The sequence below is a fragment of the Molossus molossus genome, unplaced genomic scaffold (assembly GCF_014108415.1).
Source record: "Molossus molossus isolate mMolMol1 unplaced genomic scaffold, mMolMol1.p scaffold_m16_p_15, whole genome shotgun sequence".
Taxonomy (NCBI): Eukaryota; Metazoa; Chordata; class Mammalia; order Chiroptera; family Molossidae; genus Molossus; species Molossus molossus.
Window position 1 is genome coordinate 30,235,246 of NW_023425350.1, and position 24,577 is coordinate 30,259,822.

Below are 24,577 nucleotides of genomic sequence, written 5' to 3' on the forward strand. Positions count from 1 at the left end.
CTAATCTACCTGGAGCAAGGCTCTCTAGAACAACACTGGCCTTTAGCAAAGAATTGAAACACCTTCCTAGTTCTACAAAGCAAATTGGGTAATTGGGTGTAATGTTAGGTTTGGAATGAGAAGATATCTTAAGGTTATGAGTCATGATCTGTATAAATAATTGCTTCTTAAAAAAAAAAAGCATTCAAAGGGAAATTGAGAGTTAGAAGGATTTGAAGACCAAATAATTCTAATTCTGACTAGTCACCAAACAGTAGCATTACAATTCTGAATAACTGTTCGATGCAGGCCTCTGAACTCCTTGACTTTGTTAGTTACCTGTACTGTTTTAGGGGATATGTTTCTGCAAGGAAGGTGAACACTTTTTTTTTTTTTACATTTAGTGAGTTTAATCTTTAAGGATATGGATTACAAGATTAAAAGCTACAGCACTCTTTCTTTTTTCCTGCTCTGATAAAAGGCATCATATAGTTTTTTTCTGTATCACAAAAGTAGAATGTTAAGTTCAGATCTTAACATAGAATCAAGGGCAGATCTGCACCCCTGACCCCCCTGCAGGGACTGGTGGCATGGCTCACAGTGGAATTATTAAATGGACCTCCCTCTGGTAGATGTCGGGGTTCACTACCATAGGGAGTTGACTGTGTGCATGGTTTTCTTGCCAAGTAGTGAAACTCATAGTGGATGAGCTGCTCCGAAAAGCCCTTGTTGGGCAGGCTGATGGGCTGGCTTGACTTGGTCCATGTGTGGGTGTCCAGCAGGTACATGGTGCAGTACTTCAGAGGTAAGTGAGGCAGAGGGCAGCTGAGCCGTGTACACCCACAGCAGTGGAACAGTATGCGCCCTGCTTCATCTCCACACTGTGGATGTGGTCAGCAATGGGGCCAAAGAAGTCAGAGACGTGACATGGGTGTGTCAGCCACAGGCACCTATACGTACTGGATGTCCTCATATAAGGTATTCACCGCCTCCGAGATGTTTATGATTGTAGTCATCTGTGAGAGGCCACTGTCCAAGGGCTGTCGGAACTGAATTGGGAAGGTACCTGGAGATGTTGTCATCAGGCCGGTGAATCAGCGGCCAGTGAGACATAAAGACTGCATCTTTCTGCTAGGTTGTGTCCATGGAAAACCAGTTACCGGTCCCACGATCACACGGGGCCCATAGCAGTCCTAGTGGAGAAGTAGGGTTGGCCGGGAGCTGATAGACCACTCCATGTGCACAGCCCATCTCCATGGCAACGATCTGGGCTGCATCACCACAGTGGCCAGGGACAGTCCTGCTGCTTTTTGAAAATAAATACATATTAAAGCAACTGATTAAAAAGTGAACGAATTGAAGTACTGGTGCATTGGAATAAATAATGCCTCAAACTTGACTCAGTGGGGGAAGTGAAACCAAAATACAAAGCTACATTTTTGGCTAAAGTTTGCTAACATTTCAGGAAGTCGGTTGAAGTGGCAGTGGGTAATACGAAATAGCAGACGTATTTCTTGCCGTGATATTTTACAGCTGTCACCGGCAGTGTGTTTTCTTAAACTGATATCAACTACTATTTATACACTTACAATTTCTGGTCAGATTAGGGTGGAAGGTTGTGGTACCCATGTATATAAAATAATGTAATAATGCTCTGTTCTTTTTGGAACAAATTTGTTACATGAAATGTCAGATGAGTCATTTTGCTCATGTCAGATATTTGAAAGTAATGGAAAGATGCCAACGTGGAAGCCCAGTAATTCATGCACTGGTGTAATGGAGCAAATGAAATGCAAAGCTCTTGTACAGGTCCAATTTCAGCACCAAACGCTTACCTGTCAGTCAGCAAAATTGTCCCTGAATAAAAATGAACCCCATCAAAGCATTTTAATATACATCACATTCTTTGACTCTATTTCGAGGTAGAAGCTGCATGGAAAGAAAGAGAATGCAGCTGAAAAAGACATTTAACAGCAACCCCTGAGCATGCTGAAAATCTTGCTCGCACTGCTGCCCACAAAAGGTTTTTGGTTTGCCCTTTCTCTCCTGACTATTGACAAACTCTTTAGCAATGCTCCCCTCCTGCCCTCTCTATCTCTTATCTGCATGGAAAGGCGGCTGATTTACCCCAGACAGTGAGAGATTTGGCCACTCAGGGATGTGGAGGACCAAGTTTTAGACAGGTAACTTTATTGCTGTCTTGGTGCAGCTGGGGGATGTTTTTATGAACGTGACAATTAAAACTGTGTGTCGCACAAATCGAAAGTCAGACATACCCTTGTAGAAACGATTATTATGGCCCAAAGTGACTGCCATTCTTTTGAAAAGCCTTTCATTTTGGAATCGGTTCCCACTTTTCTATATGAGCAAGCACATTACAGAAATGAGGTGTCCTAGTTTTTTTTTTAGACCCAATTCCTTGTGGTTTTTAAAAAGCAAATGGAAAAGTTAAGAATTTGTGTGCTTCAGTGCCCACATACCCAGGGCTTCTTGAACCCTACCTCTAGGAGTCATGATTTGTTCCACCTTTGAAATGTCTGTTTTCCATTTCTGTGTTTTAAGACTCTAAGTGCTTATAGGAACCCAAGCAGCTATTGAAAACCAGTAATGACTAGTTCTTCTAAATGTTAATGATTGAGAATGAACTAGCAATCAGGGCTCAAAAATAAAATAAAATAAAGTGTGCTGTATTAGAAACGGTAATAATTAAATCAAGCCAAGGTGCTCTATACTATGACTGCACTAATGCTTGAAAAATTATGAGTATGGGGAAAATTTACATAAATCCTCTTTAAATGATGTATGTAAAAAGGGAAAGAAAGAAAACCATGGTCACAGGACTGAATTTATTTTAATCCCCTGGTTCAAGTGGTCCTAGAAATAATCATACTTGTATCAATCTATATTGCATGACTTTTGTAAGATGTGAAAATAGTGTTTTTCACTAAATTGTCACTTATTATTGTTCATTTAGGGCCACTAACATAGAAAAATTTTTCAGCTACAGTGTCAAAAGAATAGGGACAATTTGATGTTTTCTTTTGATGCTGTTTGTTGATATCTAGACCACTGTAGCTTGATTGCCTAACATTAAACCTATAATAACAGTGCAATCATAGCAGTATCATCATGAATGTCGTTACAATAGAAACAACATTTACACAGCTTCAGAATGGTAATTATCAAACTTTTTGTCATGAAGCGCTTATTTGCTAGCATTGATCTGCCCCGGTCAGTTGTTAGCTCTTCTCATCTGAGGTGTATTGATTGTATAATCAGTAGATAGAGGCTGTAGGCAGATGAAATTCAGTGTTGTTGGGCAAATTATCGGCTGCTTGCCTGTTAACCGGGACCCTGCTGGTTATACCTTAGACGCTGGTGGGATTATTACTCATTTCAGTGACCCTACTTTACGACCGAGCACTCTGTATTATAACACAAGATAAATGCCATCCTGCTAGCTGTGGTTGTGGTTGACTACACAAATGTTAGAATATAGCTAGTCCAAAAACTAGGCAGTACAAGCATGTTTCAGATGAGATTAAAAAGAGACATTTCAAAGACTTTACCTTTTCTGTATTTGTCTCTCCATATGAATATAGTGATAAAGAGCTAATGTGTACCTAGCTGGTGGTAATAATGAGACCTTAATAATGAGACCTTATAGCACTTTATCGTGTCCTAGGGTTGTGATAAGTCAGTTAATATTCTTGTTTTACCAATGGGAACACCAAGGTCTAGATTAAGCTCAGCAAATGGGCTAAAATCACATGGCCAGTGAGCCTCAGAGCTAGGAATTAAATCTTTTCCTCTGAATATAAGTCGAATTTGTTATGTGCTATTATTACTCTGATACTATGTAGAAGCCTATTTTGACATTAAAGTCACCCAAACATATATTTTTAAAAAACCTCACAGTGTTCACAATGGCATATTTACCCTTTCTCTCAGAAAAGGACCTAAAAAGGGTTTACTAACAGTGCAATGCCATAAAAATGTTAACATTGTGGAACTGCAGTCTGAATCTCCAAATAATAATCTAGATGAAGGGACATTTACCCACAGTTCTACATCTCTAAATGCTCTCCGTTGTGCCTAGTAAGCTGTCTCATTCTTTCTTTCTCTCAGCTACCATTGTATTACAAAGGTTAGTGGTTACCTGCACATTATATTTTAAAGGCATACTCACAGCAAGTAGTTCTATAAGCAAGTCCTGGGTAACACATTCTTCTCTGGTTTAAATTTGCCATTGTTGAATCATGATCAGGCAATGCTTTTTTTTTCCTCCTTGAAAACTATTTTTTATATTTTTTGTTTTAAGAGACCAAATGACAGCTCTCTTACCTAAAATACTGCAGGAGCTAATGGGTGAAGTATGTGAAAGTGATATGCAGAGGTGGCCAGAGTTGAGATATTTGGCATTTATATCTCCGTGAGCACCAAAGAAAACAGCTGTTTGAGTACTTGTTAGTCATACCTAATCTAGGCAAGTAGCTAAACAGTAATTCCCAGTTTCTGGAATTTCAAGCCTTTCAAGAGAAGCCTTAATTTGTGTGCCGATTCCTTTCATTTATCTGTGACTGCTGAGATACACACTAGTACCAAAGTAGTATTTAAGAGGAAATAGTTATCTTTTTTATACTTTCCCCTCCAAAACTAAAACACATGTAATACGTATATAGTCATTATTCGTATAGTGATCCTATTATACGGTTAGCTCTTCGTGTCTGACCTGTTTTAATAGTCCTTCATTGCTTAATACTATGCTTTATATATAGAAGGAACTTAACTATCTATTAGAATGGACTGGACATTCAGTCAACAAGTATTTATTGAGTGCCTACGATAGTATGAGACATGGTGGGAGATCAGATACAGCAGTGAGTGAAAAGACACACACAGTCCCTGTTGTCAATGCTTGCAATGGAAACGAGAAGAAACAGACATTAAGAAACTAAATACCTACTTAATTGTTTAATGCCATTTTTCACTTTAATACTGTATGCCTAAACAAAATCCAGCACATTAGGGTTTTCCCAATAGGCAATCTATGCTTCTCTAGTACAGGGACCTTTAAAAATCAGCCTTTAAAACTCTATTGAACTTTTAAAAAATATACACTTTGTAAGTCTATATTTGGTAAGTTTGGTTAAGTGTATATATATACTCATATGTAAGTGTATATCTAAGTATATATTTGTATAAATAAGTGTATAGATATGTTATATGTAAATGTATACATATATAAGTATATATATATGTATGTATGAGTGTGTGTGTTTGTATATGTGTTTATATATATGCCAATATAATCACTTCAATCAAGATAGAGGATCACCCAAAAATGGTAACTTGGTGCTCTTCCCCAGAGTACAGCCTATGACTTTCCTTAGTCCCCTACATTTGTTTTTCCTCGAGTTTTAGAGAAATGACACCATACAGGGGTGGGCAAAAGTAGGTTTACAGGTGTCCGTATAGAAAGACATGCAGGTTATGATTATTACAATAAATTTATTAACTTCGTGTTTCACGTACTATAAACCTACTTTTGCCCTTCCCTGTATAGTATAAACTCTTTGTGTCTGGCTTCTTTTACTCAGCCTGGTATCCGACTCTATTTTCATCTCCATTCTTCCAGTGCCTTAGTCAGAAATCTTGGAATTATCTTGACTTTTCTTTCCTATCTTCTTTGTCTAATTTTTCATGAAGTTTGCTAGGTCTCTTAGATTTGGTTCTTGCGCTTCTCATTACCACATCATCTTAACTTTCATTTCTGTACCAATTTCCCAGTTTGGTTTTTCTTTTTCATCAATCACTACCCTCATTTTTTTCTACTGCTGCTAGATAAATCTGACATCTCTGGCCCCTATTGAGGACACTCCATCAGACACTTTCATACGTTATTTTATTTAATACCCTGAAGTCTCATTGACCTCATTTTACAGTCTACCAAAGCTAAGGCTCCCAACAGTAGTAGAACTAGAACTGGTGCCTAGTTCTTTCTGATTTCAGAGCCCATAGCTTTCCCTCTGCTCTCTTTTGCCAACACCTACAGTGGGTCCCTTTGGCCAATGATTTTAAGTCCCTACCTTTCTGATCTTCAAAGCCCAACAAAATCTTCTCTCCTCCCTCAGATCATCCCCTTCCCTCCTCATTTTACCCCTCAAGCTAAACTCTGATATAAATTTTCTAGTGTTTTAAAGTAAGTCCCATGTCATCTTCAAGTCTGCTATCTCAAAGACCGAAATACTGTGCACCGTGTGCCCCTGTGTCTTTTCACATAACAGGTGGAATGTTTTCCAGATAAAATTTCTGCTCTGGAACCATCTCATTTCTGCCTAGACAACATTTGGTTGTCTCTGATTCCCACACTACCCCAACTGAAGTTGGCGTAAACAATTTTAAAGGCCTCACCAATCTTTATATTAAGGAATACATTTGAGAAGGGTAAATACAGAACGTAAAGAGACCTATTTCTGAAAAACAAAATCTAGCCCTGGTTTTCAGTTTGGAAAATTAATAGGAAAAAAATTGTTAGTCACAAGATTAAGATTTAGAAATCTTTATTTCATAGTAAAATTAAGAAGAATACAGATTATTATCCTTATTCACCTTCTTATCTGTCAGATTCCTGTCTTTCTGAATGGGCTAGGTGCTGCTGGTGGTAGGTGCTGGTGGCCTAAGAATGTCCTAAGTCAACCATGCCATGAAGTGTCACTGGGAGTAGAACGTTCCAAAGAGAAATAAGGAAAAGGAAAAGAAACTCTTTTCCCTTCACCTAATCAACATTGGCTCTAAGGAGAACAGTAGGAAAAGGAAAATTTTGTGGAGAAAAGAAAGTTGGCCTATTACACCTTAACACTTTCTTAATGCCTTGTTCTTATCTTTGGGTAAACTCACTTCCAGAAGTCCTGGAGATTGCTGTATTTTTTAAATCAAGAATTTCAGATCTCTGAGCAACAATTCTTCAGACTATACAAAAAGCATTGTTTAATTAGAAACTCAAATATGCATATGAAAAAGGAAGACATTTTGAGTTAAGTGAGAGGTGAAAGCAAATGAGAATATGAAATTAAATAGAGGATAACTGAGATTGACCATCCCTAAAGAAGTATCTTTGCATGGGGAAATTTTTAGAGCCTCCCCAGAGTTGGGCAGAAATCTCTAGTGCACTCATATTTACATAATCCCAGACAGAACCCTTCAGGATGCCACTTTATAGAGAGAGGCATAATGACATCAAAACCCTTATAAATGTAAGCTCCTTGAAGGCTGAGCTGTGTCTAATTCATCTTTCTCTCTTGGTACCTAGAGTCTTGCTTGTCACATAATAGGCCCTCAGAGTGACAGTATGGTATGCTGAATAAGAACTTAGGCTCTGCAGTAAGACAGACAAGGGCTTAAATCCCTCCTCTGCTAATTAGACAGCATTCTTACCTGTTATTTTAATCACTTTGAGCCTCAATTTCCTTATCTGTAAAATGGAAATACATTGCTTTACATCATAGAGTTGTCTTGAGGATTAAAAGAGCTAATGATAAAGAATTTAGCAACATGCTTTTCACATAAATTCTCAATAAAAAGAGCTATTATTATTTGTATTTATAGTTCCTAAAATGTTCTTTAAGCTGATAATTGTTTAAAAGTTCCTCAGTGATGTTTATTTATATCTTACTTGAATGTTTTATAAAATATAATCTCATCCAATGAGATTATATAGATTGGATGCTGCTGCTCCTTAACTTGTTGCCCATAGGGTGAGAAGAAAGTAGGGGTATATTTATTTGTGAGCTGTGGAAATAAATGTACCAGAGGACCAGGAATATTACCTTGTATTCACCATATATGAATAATGTTGGCCCACATTGAAATCATTTAGTTCCCAAATGAAAATTTGTTATAAAGATAAGTCCTACCTTTAGACACATTGTTTCACCGATAATTTATGAATAATATTAAATGCTCTATAAGTTGCTGAGTAGAATGCTGAACCAAAATGTAAGACACTAATTTAAAATTTACCTGATGTAGTGCATTGCGGGGTACTTGTGGAATGCAACAATAATTTTGAAAATTAAAATTCAAGTCAATAGCCCTGGTGTGACTCAGTTGGTTGAGTGTCATTCCATGCACCAAAAGGTCACTGTTTCAATTCTCGGTCATGACACATGTGTGGGTCACTGGCTTGATTGGTAGGGGGCATGCAGGAGGCAGCTGATTGATGTTTCTCTCTCTCATCAATGTTTCTCACTCTCCCTTCTGTCTCTAAAAAAATCAATAAAAACATTTTAAAAATTCAAGTCAACAAATATTTATATCTGCTGTACATAAAGCATAGTATTCAGTCCTATAATAAGGCAATAGAAGATAAGCAAGATGGAGTTCCTTCTCTGGAGGTCTTGTGGTCTAAAGTAGGAAATTGGGTATATGAATGCAATGATAAAAAACAGTAAAAAAGTTTGTAGATTATGTCAAAGCAGTTTTAGTGCCCAGCTTTTTAAAAGGGGGAACAAATTATACTTCCTCTAAGCCAGTCAGATTAATTTTGATACCTTTAAAGATTCTTTGTTAGATGAAATAATTGACCAATCAATTAGTCACCACATAGGAGAGGTTGAAGAACTGAGTAGTCACTATCTTGGCTTTGCAAAGAGCCAATTGTAACAGATCCATTTAATTTCCTTCTTTAAGAGATTGACAGTTTATACAGACATTTAGGAAGCAGGATATGTAATTTATCTGAACTTCAGAAAGGATTTTGATTCAGTCACATATGACATTTTAGTGCTGACTCAAAAAATGTGGTTCAGCCCTGGCCGGTTTGGCTCAGCGGTTAGAGCATCCACCTGCGGTCCGGAGAGACCCGGGTTTGGTTCCCGCTAAGGGCATGTACCTCGGTTGCACTTTGTCCCCGGCCCTGGTCGGTTGTGCGGGTGGCAGCCACTCGATGTGTCCCTTTCACATCGATGTTTCTCTCTCTCTCTCTTCCTCTCTCTCCCTCCCACTCTATCTGTGCAAAAAATGTCCTCGGGTGAGGATTAAAAAAAAAAAAAAAATGTGGTTCAGTCCAGACCATATTCCCGTAGGAAGGGGTTCAGTTCACTGACAAGTCACAATTGAAAATGGTTAGTAAGGGTTTGGCATCAACAATGAATCTTTTTCTATAAATGCATATCCTAAAGCTGAAGTTATTCTGAGCTTCTATCTGTGTCATAGATAAATAATTGAAAATAAACTCATGTGTCGGCCAAAGAAAGTGCTGATACAAGTATTTTGGAAGATTGTTATAGTTTAAATGAAATGATCTTAAACTATAAAAATGAACCATTACATACTCTATGAAGGGCAATAGGACCAAGTTCAAAATAACATGCTGTGGTGATTGTGAGAAGTAGCAAAGATAGATACAGATGGGAACAGCTTGGCCATAAATATGACAAAGAAAGACTTGGGAGTTAGTGGAACTAAATCCATGTATTGCTGAGCAATGGTACTTTTGTTGATAAGCAACACATAATTTCAGGATGTGCAAAAATGAATATGACTTCCCAGAAGTCATTACTCTGCAATTAATCAATTGTAACCACAACTCTCAAACTATTCTAATTTTACAGTGCAGGGAAGCTAGGTGGTCCAGAGAAAAGCATTCTAAATACATAAGATGATGAATAGATGCTTCTTTAAAATTTAGACTAAAGAAGAGAAGCCACTTTAAATTTATACAGAGGTATCATTTAATTTCATAGTTATTTATTGAGTATCAACTATTGTCATGATAAGTTTATGGAGCAATTGTTTTGTTTTAATTTTCACAAGTGAGAATATAAAACAAATGAATTTAAGTGTAGCAAGAGTTTGGTTATATAAAGGAAGAGCTCTTTTACTTTCAAGGTCATTAAAGATTAAAACATGTTATCAAAAATTTCTGAAATATTTTTTCTTGAAAGCTGTTTAAAAACAGAATAGACAGTCTAAGGTGGCATCAGTGTTGAAGGCTTTGGTTTAGTCTAGTGGCTCCAAAATCTGACAGTGTCAGGATTGCTAGGATAGAATTTTTAAAAACAGAACATTTTAAATTATTGAAGTATAATTGACCTACTATAAATTACATGTATTTCAAGTGTAATTTGATAAGGTTTGTCTACTTATATAATGTATGTAACAATGCACTTGTTACCGGAGAATTGCATGGATTGCCTTTCTCTGTCATCGCTAGTAGGAGTGGGATTCTTTCGATATCCCAAGAAAAAGAATTTTCTGAGACTTGAAGGAGAGATATGGTGGTTTTCATTTGTATGACATTATGTCCCTTGGTTTTTAAAGTCCCAGTACCCTTAAACCAGTCCTGGAAGATGTGCAGCTTGGGTTTTAGCAGAGCTAGAAGCAAAGGCATTGTCCAGTTTCCATCCCATGGTGGTGTTGAGTCCCCTGTAGCATCAGGCTAATCACAGTCTATCAGTCCATTGTGTGGGGGGTCCACATGGCTCACAGCAAGTACAGGAGTGTGAGAGCCTCACAAGCCAGGAATTGGGCGTGAGCAACAAGAGAGCAGTAAAAGGGGTGAATTCCCTTTGTTTAGGAGTTAAGTATCTCAGATTTCATGCCCTTGCAGTGGCCATGCCTGTTCTGGCCAATGACTCACTTCCAGGTATGACTGACAGGTAAGCATCTTCCCATGTCACCCAGACCTTACTGGGCATGCATCTAAACTGCCTCTGTCCAGTCCCTTTTCCCATCCATCTGTGGGGAACAGATCTGGAGAATGTTAAACTGCAGCTTCCTGGCAAAGCTGCACAAATGGCATGCCTATATTATTTGGCCTCCCCTTTGCTCCTTTCCAGTTAGTTAGTAACCAGGTTATTACAGTGGTAATAAAACTATTGCCACACTCAAGATAATGAACATATTCATTGTCTATCCAGATTTTCTCATGTCCCTTTGTAGTTCTTCCATCCCTCTCTAGGCAATCATTATCTGCTTTCTGTCATGAGAGATGAACTTGCATTTTCTAGAATTGTATATAAATAGAATCAAACTGTTTATACTCTTTTTCATCTGACTTCTTTCACTCAGCATATTTATTTTGAATTTTATCCTGTTGTAATGTTTATGTAATTTCAATAGTTTATTTCTTTTTTATTGCTGAGTAGTATTTCATTTATGGACATATATATCTATTATTTGCTTATTATAAATAAAGCTGTTATGAACATTTATATATAAGCTATATAAGCTTTTGAACAGACAAATGCTCTCATTTCTCAAGGGTAAATACTTAGGAGTAGAATAGTTGGATAATATGGTAGGTATATGTTTAACTTTTGGGGCAACTGCCAAATTATTTTCAAAGTGGCAGTTCCACTTTATACTTCTAGCAGCAGTTGTAGGAGAATTCTGCCAAGACTTGATACAATGAGTCTCTTTAATTTTAGACATTCTAATAGGTGTGTAGCGATACCTCATTGTGGTTTTAATTTAAACATCCCGAATGACCAAAGATGTTGAGCATCTTTTCATGTGTTGATTTTTCTTCTATGTATCTTCTTTGGTGAAGTGTCTGTTCATTTTTTTGTCTACTTTTTAATTTGGGCATTGGTTCTTTTATTTTGGAGTTTTGAGAATTCTTATATAGTTTGAGTACAAGTCCTTTAGCAGATATGTTATCTGCAAATATCTTCTCACAATCTGTAGCTTGCTTTATCATTCTCTTAACAGTGTCTTTCAAAGAGCATAACTTTTAAATTTTGATGAAGTCCAATTCATCCTTTTTTTTTTCCCTTCATAGATCATGGTTTTTGTTCATGTCAAGGAACTCTTTGCCTAACCCAAGGTCACACATGTTTTCTCCTGTGTTCATATAGAAGTTTTATAGTTTTAAGTTTTACAGTTGGGTCTATGATCCATGTTGAGTAATTTTTTAGCATATGGTACAAGTTATGAATTAATGTTCTTATTTTACCTTGAATATCTGTTTGTTCCAGCAAAGACTGTCCTTTTAACACTGAATTTATCATTGAACCTATGTCAAAAATCAGTTGTCCTGATATAGGTGGGTTCATTTCTGGATTATGTATTCAGTTCCATTAATGTACTTGTTAAACAATGCTGTGAGACACATTTTATGATGTGTGGAGAGGAGGGTGTTTGCCACCACACCACCAAGGAATGCTTGGGACACCAGCTGCATGTCCTATAGTTCAAATCAATTCTGATACTTTCTACCTAGAGATAGCATCAGATTCCACAGGTAAGGTGCTCAGTTCCACAAAACTGCCCTCTACGTCAGATGCAACTAACCCCCCCAGGTTGTTACTTGTGCTTCTGACCGACTGGTTATAAATCAAAGGTTCCCATAATTTCCTCACTGGTTTCAATTAATTTGCTAGTGGCTCACAGACTTCTCAGGAAACTCATTTACCCACTGGATTATAGTTTATTATGAAAGGATAGATAAAGTATACAGATGAACATCCAGATAGAAGAGATTTGGAGTCAAGGTATGTGGAAATAGCATGGAGCTTTCCACATTGTCTGAGCACATCACTCTCAACCCAGAAGCTCCCAGAACCTTGTACTTTGGGTTTTTATGGAGACTTCATTACATATGCATGATTACATATGCATGATTGATTAAATCACTTGCTAATGGTAATTAAGTTAAACTCCATTCCCCTCTTCCCTTCCTAGAGGTTAAGGGGTGGGATTGAAAATTCTAATGCTCCAATCACATGGTTTGGTTTGGCCACCAGCCCTTATCCTTGGGTGACCTGGGGGCATTAAAAAAAAAAAAAAGCACCTCATTAACATAACAAAAAAGACGCCTTTCTCTTCCACCATTTAGGAAATTCCAAGGGTTTTAGGACCTCTGAGCTAGAAATGGGACTAGGATGAACATCAAATATATATTTATTACAAATCACAAAGCACACTTGTTCATCTTTATACTGAAACAATTCTCTCTTGATTACTACTAGTCTTAAAATCAGGTAATAGTCTTCCAACTTTGATCTTTTTAAAAAATGTTTTGGCTATTCTAGTTCTTTTGCATTTCTATATAAATTTTAGAATCAGCTTGTCAATTTCCATTTGCCTGCCAGGATTTTGACCGACATTGCATTGAATCAATAGATCAGTTAGGGGAAAACAGACATTAACAATATTGAGTCTTCTAACCCATGGACATGGCATATCTTTCTATTAACTTAAATTTTACGTTTCAGCAATGTTTTGTGATTTTCAGTGTATAGGTCTTGCATATCTTTTTTCAGATTTATTTCTAATAATTTTTATATTTTTAAATACTATTATCAATTTTAAATTTTTAATAGTTGTTGCTAGTATGTAGAGATTCAGTTGACTTTGTGTTCTGCAACCTTATTAAAATCACTTATTAGTTCTAGTACCTTTTTTGGTAGAATCCTTAGAATTTTCTACATAGACAATCGTGTTGTCTGCTAATAATGACACTTTTACTTATTTCTTTCCCATCTAGATGCCTTTTATTTCTTTTTCTTTCCATACTGCACTGACTAGAACCTCTGTTATGATATAACATCGTACAAGTAAAAGATATTGTCAAGCAGTGGTCATTGGTGCCAATTCAATGCCAACAGGAATCCCCAATTTGGGATGCAGTGAAGAAGGAAAATTGATTCAGTGCAAAACAACTCAAAGGTGATACAGCATGGCTGTGAGGCAGCCCTGGGGCCAGGCCCCTCGCAGGCTCTGCTCCTACATGATCCACTCTGCTCTGTTCTGTGTGGGTCTGCTTTGCCCTGTGCTGGTTTGCTCTGCTCTGGTCTGCTTTGTTCTGTGCCAATCTGCTCTGGCCTGCACTGGTCTGCTTATGCGAGACATCTTTGGTTCTTTGGTAGAAAGGGAAAGTATGCTTTCAGAGCCAGAGGAGAGCTGACATATTTAGACAGAAGTCCCCATCCCCATTTGCCTGCCCACATTGATCCATCCTCATGCAAATGAAGACTCCAAATTCTTGAAGTTAGATTGATCCAGAAGGCACTTTCCTGATTGGTCAGAATGGAGCAGCTCTGGTTGGTTGGTGAAGGTGTTGATGGGGATATAGCTAGCTGCACAGCTAGGACTGGATGGGAAAAGCCTCAGTCCAATTGGTTGAAATGGGATTCCAGGAACTCCTTTACATGGGCAGCTCAGGTGGCAGAAACAGTGCAGGCAGGCAGTTCCTTGCAGTCAAGTAGTTCAGTGCAGGCTTCTCCCAGAGGTACAGTTTGCACGAGAGGCCCCTGTGTAGAAATGGCTGCTAGACTCTGTTTTCTGTTTTTGTTTTGTTTTAATTTGAGCCCAGTTACCCACCAGGAGCCCTTTTTAGTAGGTATGTTCTTTCTTAGGGTCCACAATATCTATGTTTGCGAGGGTATTGGTTTGTAGATTTCTCATTATGTTTTTGTCTGGTTTTTGTATCAGGTTAATGTTGTCCTCATAGAGTGAGTTGGATAGTATTCTTGCTTTTCAATTTTCTGGAAAGATTTGAGAAGAGTTGGTATTTTCTTTCTCAGTGTTTGGTAGCATTCAACTATGAAACCAGCTGGGTCTAGTGAATCTCAAGCTGAGGGTGAATTCAGAAATCTGTTTATAAAAAACGGAAGAAAGAAAAGAACAGGAATCTACACAAAAGTCCCCATCTAATTCTGCGGTACATCCATTTTTGGAACCACTGATTTGATAAAATATGACCTCTTAAAGTCCAGTCCAGTCATCAAGCCACCAGGAACGTGGTAGTTCTCAAGAGGCAACAGGGTCATTCGTGATCAGCCTCTGAATGTCAGCTTTGAACTGTGCTAGGATCATCACAGCCCTTCATGGCTGAACTGGGGAACTCTGTAGTTCAGAAAATCATGCAGGAGGTCATTCTGACAGGATGTGACCAGTCCAAAGTTTACTTGGTAATTAGAATCATGCATATAGATTCCTTTCTAATTCATAACCAATAGAAAATTGAACATTTGCTTAAATCTGACGTGAAAGCAAAAATTTTAGAGAAAAATTATATTTTTTATAAGGAAAATAAGTTATCCCACGTTACTGAATAGGTTCTTATTAATGTTTGGAATGATTCAAGTCTCTTTCAATAATTGTGAAATTTCCCCTGATAAAAGTCATCTTAGAGATTTTTTTGTTTATTTTGTTAATCCTCACCTGAGGAAATTTTTTCCACTGATTTTTTAAGAGAGACTAAAGAGGAAGGAGGGAGGGGGAGAGAGAGAGGAATAAAAAAAACATCGATGTGAAAGAAACACATTGATTGGTTGCCTCCCTCATGCGCCCTTACCAGGGCCCCGGGATTGAACCTGCAACCCAGGTATGTGCCCTTGACTAGGAATTGAACCTGAGACCCTTTGGTTCAAGGGTGGTGCTCTAATTACTGAGCAACACTGGCCAGGGCACCTTAGAGATTGTTTATTATGCATTCAAGTGAGTATTTTTAAAAAATATGTTTTCATTGATTTTTTAGAAGAGAGAGGAAGGGGGAGAGAGATAGAGACATCGATATGAGAGAGATACACTGATCAGTTACCTCCTGCATGTCCCCTACTGGGGATTGAGCCCACAAACCCGGGCACAGGCCCTGACTGGGAATTGAACCAGGACCTCTCAGTCCATGGGGTGACACTCAATCCACTGAGCCACCCCAGCCGGGCTCAAGTGAGTATTTTTATCTTCTGGAGAACAGCTCTCTGTCCGGGGGTGTCAATAGTGGCAATTCCTTAAGTACATGTTAACTGACTGGTTGATTTATCTATAATATGTTTGATGAGCACTGGTATGACTATTTTCTTTCTTTTTTTTTGTTAATTCTTACCTGAAGATATTATATTTTTCCATTGATTTTTAGAGAGAGTGGAAGGGAGGGAAAGAGGGAGGGAGAGAGAGAAAAAAAAAAAAAATTGATGTGAGAGAGACACATTGATTGGTTGCCTCCTTTGTGACCCCGACCTGAGCTGGGTATCTGCAGGTACGTGCCCTTGACCGAAATTGAACCCTCAACCCTTTGGTCTGTGGGCCATTGCTCTAACCATAGAGCCAAACCGGCTAGGGTGGTGTAACTATTTTCACAAAGGTCCAACTGTCACACAGATGAATTAACTATCTTTGTAACTAAGTTCTGATCCTAGGAAGATAATACTAATTTGTGAATAATAGATTTTCTTTCACTACCTACATATATCTATTTGTTTGACTAAATGTAGAATTATTTTAAAAATCTAATGTCCATAATTCTTTTCAGTGACTCACCAGCCAGTCAAATCACCACTTCATATAGGAAGCATGCCACTTTATGGGCACTTTGTTCATCCTGATTTGTGTTCTCGTATAAAAATAGAAACATAGTATTATGTGGTAGAAGGTGTGTAAGTATGTGTATTGTAATCCCTTTAGCTCAGAGGTTTTAAACCTTTTTTCATGCCATGGCCCTTTTGGTATCTTGTCATACTTATGGATCCTTTCTCAAAATAATGTTTCAAATGTATTAGTAAAATTATAGGAATACAAAAGAAGCCAATTACATTGAAGTACAGTTATCAAAATATATTTGAGACACAATTGTGATATAATAATATATGTGCTTTCTTATTAATACAATAAAATAATCAGATCTGGTTGCAGCTCTAATAACTATTATAATTTTTCATTGAGAATGAGCTACTAAGTGGCATTCTGAAATAACTGCAACAACTATATGTTACATGAAAATATCATTGTTCATAGCCTACATTTGGAATAGAAGGAAATGCTAAATTTCAGTTCGTTTAGTAAAAATAACAGATATTTTTTTCTTCTTAGTTCATGGACCTCCTGAATTCTCTCCACGAATCCTAAGAACCCCTGCCTACCTTCTGTTCATTTTTAAATCTTAGTTTTTGAATCACAAAAACCAAGTTATACAAAAATAAATTATGAAAGAATATGGGAGAAAAAAATGAAGGTCCAGTTTTCTAGTGGAATTAGCTGAAAGGCTTTATTCAACATTTTGATATACATTTTTTTTACATTCCATTACTTCCTGCTGGAATTAGCATTGTCCTCTTCAATGAACCACTAATTGAACAGCCTGACAAGTATGACTTAATCATACAGCACTTTTAATCTGTAAAACCTATTTAGAATGTTAGCACAAAATAGAAATATAATGATATAAAGGAGAGAATTATATACCATAATGAAATTTCAGCTCAGAAGAACCTAATTGGCAGCAAACTTGGGACCCTTAAAATCAGAAGTCTTTGGATTTTGTCTTAGAAACTTTCTTGTTAAAGGCTCTGGGTGGTTAAGGTGGTGGTAAGAGGATATAAAACAACAAAAAGAAGAAGCAGATAAAGTCATGTATTCAAAATATTATGTTCAGAAGAGTTACATTCTATCACAGGTGTTCAGTTCATATGCCAACCCTCATATTTGCAAGTTGCTAACTGGCATTGCATGATTAGATTGAGTAATTGCACATGTCGGTAAAAAGCCATAATTACCTAAGAAAAATGTATGCATTTTGTCTGGGGAGGGCTCACCCATTTAGCATGTCTTTTAAATTTTGACCAATTATAAATCTGTTAGCAACCTAGAGAGTGAAATCCCGTATTTTCTGTGGATCCTGACACAGGTGGCTTCTTGAATATTGTTTACTAAACAATTAGCTTTAACATTTAAGTTGGAATGGAAAAACACTTAAAACTTGTTAGAATTGCCTCCCTTATGAGGAACTTTGGGACTTCATTAGAAATTTCTACTATTCTCCCTTTCTCAAACATGTGACAAAAACTCACAGTTTATTTACAAATAGAAAGTAACACTTCATAATACCTGACAGCTTTCAAAGCTAGATTATATCTGTCCTTGTCTGAAGGGCTCTAATAACACTATTGTAAGATATTTTCTTCTGACCATCTGGCAGTTCTTAGGAACAAATCTCTCTCAACATTTTATAGCTACTGCACTGGTTACAGCTAATCCTTTCAATGAGTGAGCTGGAAAATGTAGATACATCAATATCATATTCTTTTAGAGCCCATTTAATCCATGCCCTATTATTATTTCGTTTAATAGGGCCATTATCTTCTGTGAAAATGAAAAGTAATTTGTCAGAATCACTTCTTAAAATTTAAAGATCAATCTATATAAATTTTTTTAAAATAAAAGAATTCATGGCTTTTTAAAAAAGAGAATATCAAAAATACACATTAAAAATCTCAGAAATGGGAATCTGGTGCTTAGGTTCCACAAATGTCTTTGGTCTTATTTTTCAGTCTGGATTCTAAAATGTCTAGAGTAAAAACCAAGCTTGCGTTAGGCTGACAGCATTCCTGAGAAAGAGTGTATGCTAATGGTGGAGTTGAAACTTTAGCAAGTTCGATAAAAACAACTTGTGTGTGTGTGTGTGTGTGTATATTTGCTTTAAGGAAGCTAAGAAGAGATTCATTCCAGTATGAGAATTTTATGACTTTTCCTTCAAAACAATTTGGTACTCAATGGACTTTGAATAACTAATGGTTTTTAAATACCTTACCTTGCAATTTATGAATAGAAGTAGTCATGGAAAGTGTTTAAAGTGCTTATTTAACCTAGGTTTTCACAAAAAAAACCTATGAAAACTTTTGTTAGAAAGGCTCTTATTTCCACATTCTAACATTTATATTTATCATTGAATTGAAATGAGAATAGTTATTGATCCTTTTTTTCAGACTGAGTTTAAAACCGCTCACAGTACTCTGTCCCTGGCTTCACTATTCACTACACACCACCATTACGAGGCCAAATTTTTCACAGACACCTTTTCTCCCTTAGTGTTTTGAACTTTCATGTTTAGGTACTTGAACTTGGGCAAGTTTTACATCCTATTGTTCACATAACACACACAGACGCACACACATGCACACACAGGCATAAGCCAACTCTTCATAGGCAGTAGGATGATATTGATTTGTTATTCCCAAAGTTTTTTGGTATCAAAATTAATTTTCAAAATTTCTTTGTAGAGTTTTATGGTGACTTCTGGGATATCTTTTTATTTTCTATCAGGTGGATACTAAAACTACCCCAATGTTAAATAGACTCAGGCAGGAATTTGTGTAGGGTTTGGCTGACCATTAGCTGACTCTGTGGATTAGAGTCCCTTGGCCTCCTTTGTTGATATTCTTTTCTTATTCTAATTACCAGGTTTCTGTCATAGCCTAAATTAATTATAACATCTGGCTATATTTTGACACTCTTTGATTGAATATGAATATCAGCTATGCCATTACTTAAAAAAAACAACAACACACAACTGGAAGAGATCTTAAGAGATCACTAGCATAATTTTCTTTCTTAGAGAGACTATGTTTCCAGAAAGGGAAAAGTTATGGTCTCGTTCCAGCATGTAATTACTTTTAGTATCAAATACTTCCATATAGCTAAACAAACTCTTTCTTACTATTCTATCAACTCCATTCTCTTTATTTCATTTTCTCTTTTTCTAAACATTGAACACCTTTTTTAAAAAAAAAAAAATGAGATGACTTAAACTCATTATTAAACATTTTCCCTATTCTCTTACTTTTTAATCTTTTCTAATTAAGTAGGAAGTTTGGAAAACACACAATGTTAAAAGGAACTTTAGAAATCATCATCCCATGTTCTCTAAGAGGAGCTGTGGTGCAGGAGGTAACATGCATACAGGGCAGAAAGCCAGTGGGTGTGTTCCTGTCCCCTCTGATGGTGAACCTGAGGTGTCTTCTGTGGGGGCCATAGTGAGGGGTAACTTAGTTAATGATATAAAAACACAACATGTTTAGAAACAGGGAACAATGACTGACAGAGAAAAAAATCATTATCCCATGTCCAAAGATAATAATTTAGCATATGTCCTTTGGTTCTTTTTTCTCTGTATCTGTACTTTTAATTTGTGTTTTACAAAAATATTATACTGCACATACTATTTTACACTTTTCTTTTTAAAGATTTATCAGTCAATTTTGATAATATTCATTTACTCCATTACTTTTAATGACTACATAATATTCCACAGTGTGAATACACCACATAACCCAACCTATTTTTCTAACATTTTTATTAAGAAAACAAACTATAAAAATGTTGAAATAATTTTGCAGAGAACACACACACACACTCACCACTTAGATTCTACAACTAACATTTTATTATACTTGCTTTATCACCAAGCAGTTGAACTAGCCCTCTCTCTACCTATCAATACATCTTGTATTTTTATGTATTTCAAACTAAGTTGTAGACATTAGTATACTCCTCCCCCTTCAAGTACTTAAACATCATTAACCAGAGTTCAGTATTTTCTTATGTGGTCAACCCATATTTTAAAAAAATCATTTTACCTTTAAATTGTTTTCCAATCTGTTGGGGGGAAAATAATATTTATTAGTATAATGGAATCAGCTGGATATTGGCACGTAACCAAATAACCCAAAACTTAGTGGCTTAACAACAAGAAACACTTTCTATACTTGTGGATTTGTAGGTCAGCCATACAGGTTGAGCTCAGCTGGGCAATTTCTCTGCTGGCCTCACTGAGATTATTCATGCAGCCAATGATCCGGCAGCAATCCTGAGTCATCTGGAGCAGGATGGTCTCACTTGAGAAATTCCAGAATTGGAGTCACTTTAAATAAGTTATATATACACATGGAGAAATTACCCTTATTAATTATTTAAAATATTTTTCTTCCCACAGTTTCTCTTTGTATTTTTTCAATTCAAAGTCATTTTAGTTCAGAATAGATTTCTGAGATGCTAGCTGCACTTATTTTATTGAATATATTGAATTAGGCATTAAGAAAGATACAAGAGAAAGAAATAGCTTTGTTCTTCAGGAAATTATAATCTAATTGGGAAGATAACACCAACACTGCTTATAAAATAGTCAAATGGAATTATAAGACCTTGTAGGGTTGTCACATTGCTTGCTTCTTTCCCCTTTTTGGAAGACAGGCTGGCTTAATTGCTTGACATCTAGTAAATATTCAGTAAATAATTATTTAGTGACTACCAATAAATTTCAGAGAAAGGCTGAGTTAACATTCTCTAGGGGTTTTGTTAAGGAGGTAGGACTTGATTTAGGTCTTAGACTAGAGGTAAAATTTGTTTTGTTTTGCTTTAGTATTACAAAAGTTTATTTAACAAAAAAGTTCAATATGAAACTGTACACGACCTGTTTTTTTTTTTTTTTTTGTAGTAAAACAGGTGCTGTGGAGAGGGGACATGTGGAGCAGCCGATTTCTCTGGTGAACAAGCCATACGTTTTTCCAAGGCTTCTAACGTGATGATGCTATATTCTCCTATTACTCCCATTTCAATATTGTTCTGTCTAGTTGCCATCTCCACACATTCATCTATTATAAGATACATAAAGAGAGCAAATCCCTGCAATATTCCTTGCACATGTCTGCCATCATTTAATTTCAAAGATAACCTCTTGTCCATAAATTTTTTTTAACTCAGAAGGGTGAGCTTTTTCTCATGGTGTCTACCTAGTGAGCTCAGATACCTCCAAATGGAGATCTAGAGGTACAATTTGGATAAACTAAGTGTATAGATTCATACATAGAATCTTTTTTTTAACATTTATTTTAATTTGAACTCTTAAAACAATATATGGTTAGAAGTTATCTTCCTGTTTATCACGAACACTTTTCTGCTGAAATATTTGCAACTGAGCCAATAAAGGACCAATCAAAGTGCTTGTTCCACATTTGTATTTCTGACCATCTTTTATAGTACAAGGTGTGACAAGAAGGGAAACAACCAAGTTCTCAAATTCAGAAACTCCTTCTATCTTCAAACCCATTAAATTCAAAGTTGGGGGATTTTGTGGGCACAAGCAAGCCTATACAAGCTCATCTAAATTATTTTACATTCACCAAAATACTAATTTCAGCACTCTAAATACATATTAAAATAGTTATAATGAGATTCTGAAGAATTAAATTCTGAAGAATTAAAGCTATAAGCTTTGAAGGTTCTCTGTCATCCTTGACTTCAGATCTTTGCTTACAAATTCATTTTGCTTTTGTTGCAGAGGCTGCTTATATGAAAAGATTTTCTTTTTCTCGAGTGTAATTGTGGATCCTCTAGCAAATTTTATGATAGGGAGTTCCTACCATGGTCCCAGAGACAGATAAAACTGGACTTACAAGCTATTTGTGGCTCATTTTATTTAACCAGCGTGTGAATGAGTATTTTCCCCTCATTTCAATATGTGTTAAATTGCCTTAGTTCCAAACTGAGTGCCGTAGTCCCTGATAAATTTGACTTCAGCATGAAAGGTGCGGAAGTGAGATTCCAAGGCCTTTGTGTACTTTTTCTGTTTCCTGTCCCTCTCCCAAGACATTCATGGTAGTAATTCTGTTCTCTACTTTATTTCCTTCTTCTTCTTCTATCCACCAATTCATTGTTTTCTTAATTATTTGTGGGATAGGAAGTCTAAAACTCTTGAGGCTGAAGAAGCCATAATTGAAAGTGAAATTTAGTTAAGGGGAACTCAAAGTTGAGAATTGATTATTTCTCATATCCATACTCAGTATACATAGTACATATTGCCCTCTTCACACTTAATCTTAGCCCAGCTCTGCTGCTGTTGTTCAACTCGTTTTTTTTTAAATCCTCACCCAAGAATATTTTTTTATTTATCAGTTAGAGTGGAAGGGAGGGAGAGAGAGGGAGAGAGAGGTGGAGAGAGAGAAACATTGATATGAGAGGGACACATTGACTGGTTGCTTCCCGCATGACCTGACCAGGGCCGGGGACGAACCGCAACCGAGGTACGTGCCCTTGATGGGAATCGAACCCGTGACTCATTGGTCTTTGGGCCAGTGCTCTAACCACTGAGCCAAACCGGCCAGGGCTCAACTCATTTTTGTTAATAGGCTTTCAAACTGTAGCACATTCTCTTGAATATACTTGGTGGTGGTAAATCTTTTTTGAGGGGTAAGGTTTGTCTTGGAAATAGGTACAAGTTATTTACAATCAATATTGGTGGTTTAAGTGGATGCAGTCATGCTGGATAAGTATGTCTTCATATACATATACATTCACTTACATACACAGGAATACAATTACACATATATAAAGTAATAAGACTACTTAATATTGGTCTATCATTGAAAAAGTGTAGTTTCCCAAGGTGTTTGTTGTGGTGGTGATGTTTGTTTAGGCAACACTTCAGAATTTTAAGAATCAAAAGGTCATAACTGAAAAGGAGGCTTAGAGGTTATTCATTTTAATAACCTAAGGCAATGAAGGCACAGAAAGATGAGATGACTCACCTGAGGTCTCATGGTCAGTGATTTAAAACTTTGGAGATACTCGTTTCTTTCTCTAGGATCATGCATCTTGCTTGTCCTAATTCTCTGACAGAAGAGTGAGTTCTGATGGAGTAGAGCCTTGTATGTAGAGGTTCTTTAGACATAATGATATTAATGATAGAAACATCTTTAAAATATTTTAATAGCTCCAAATTCTATTGATAGAATTATAATCATCTATGGGCATATTTTCCTTTTAATCAGAAAAATATAAAAGGAAGTTAAATTTCTATATGATTATTTGAAGAATTTGAGGCTACACTCAAACACATGAGCATTATTCAAAATGAACTATTCCACATTCATTAATTTTTGTGTTCTCTGAGTGTTTGGATCTACCATTTCAAACATATTGTAAGATCGGCCAGCTACTACTTTAAAAAACCTGGACTTTTTTTTTTAATCCTCACTAGAGGACAGTTTTGCATTTATCTTCAGATAGAGCAGGAGGGAAAGAGGTGGGAAGAGAGAGAGAGAAACATTGACATGAGAGAGACACATCGAGTGGCTGCCACCCACACGATCCCAACCAGGGCCAGGGACAAACTGCAACCGAGGAACGTGCCCTTAGCGGGAACTGAACCCGGGACTCTCTGGTCCACAGGCCGACGCTCTAACCGCTGAGCCAAACCAGCCAGGGCAAAACCAGGACTTTTAAACTAGCCTCTAAAATATTAGCCAAAAGTGATCCCCATTGCTACAACGAACTGTATTGCTTTAGTGATTTGTTGTAAAGTGATTTGGGAAGGAAAACAGCTGGTGAGGAAATTAGATGATAATACATAATCAGAGAAATAGATTGGCTGAAAAAATTGCCTCTCAAAATGACAAATATCGTTTTCCATTTAAATAACCTAACAGATCAGCTTCTCTAACATTTAGAGAATCAAAAGAACTTAGCCTCTATGATTCCCACTCAATGTTGGAAGAGACTTTATAGAGTAGCAATATCCAAAGCTAATCCACAGACTGCTACTAGCCTATGACAAGCAGTCTGTGATAGCACTTTAGCCTGTCAGTACTGAAATGAGAAAGAGGAAGATGATATGGTGAGTTTGTCATAAAGCTAAATATACCCAGCTTTTTATTATTGAAATGTCACTTTAAAGATGGTAGTGATAATATATCTTTGTTGTTATAGTTTTTATATTGTCCTTACTTAGTAAAGTTGGAGCCCCCCCAAATTAAAAAATAAGTTTTACTGTTCAAGAAATTACAAAAATCTGGGTACCACTGCCTTAGAGGCCATCCAG

At 36.7% G+C, this 24,577-nt stretch overlaps 1 protein-coding gene and 1 pseudogene across 1 annotated transcript in view; one reads left to right on the forward strand and one right to left on the reverse strand.

Moving 5' to 3' along the window:
* CAMKMT (calmodulin-lysine N-methyltransferase) overlaps window positions 1–24,577 on the forward strand; it is a 379,656-nt gene that overhangs the window by 206,598 nt on the left and 148,481 nt on the right. The window lies entirely within an intron of this gene.
* Window positions 575–1,061, reverse strand: LOC118630622 (annotated as a pseudogene).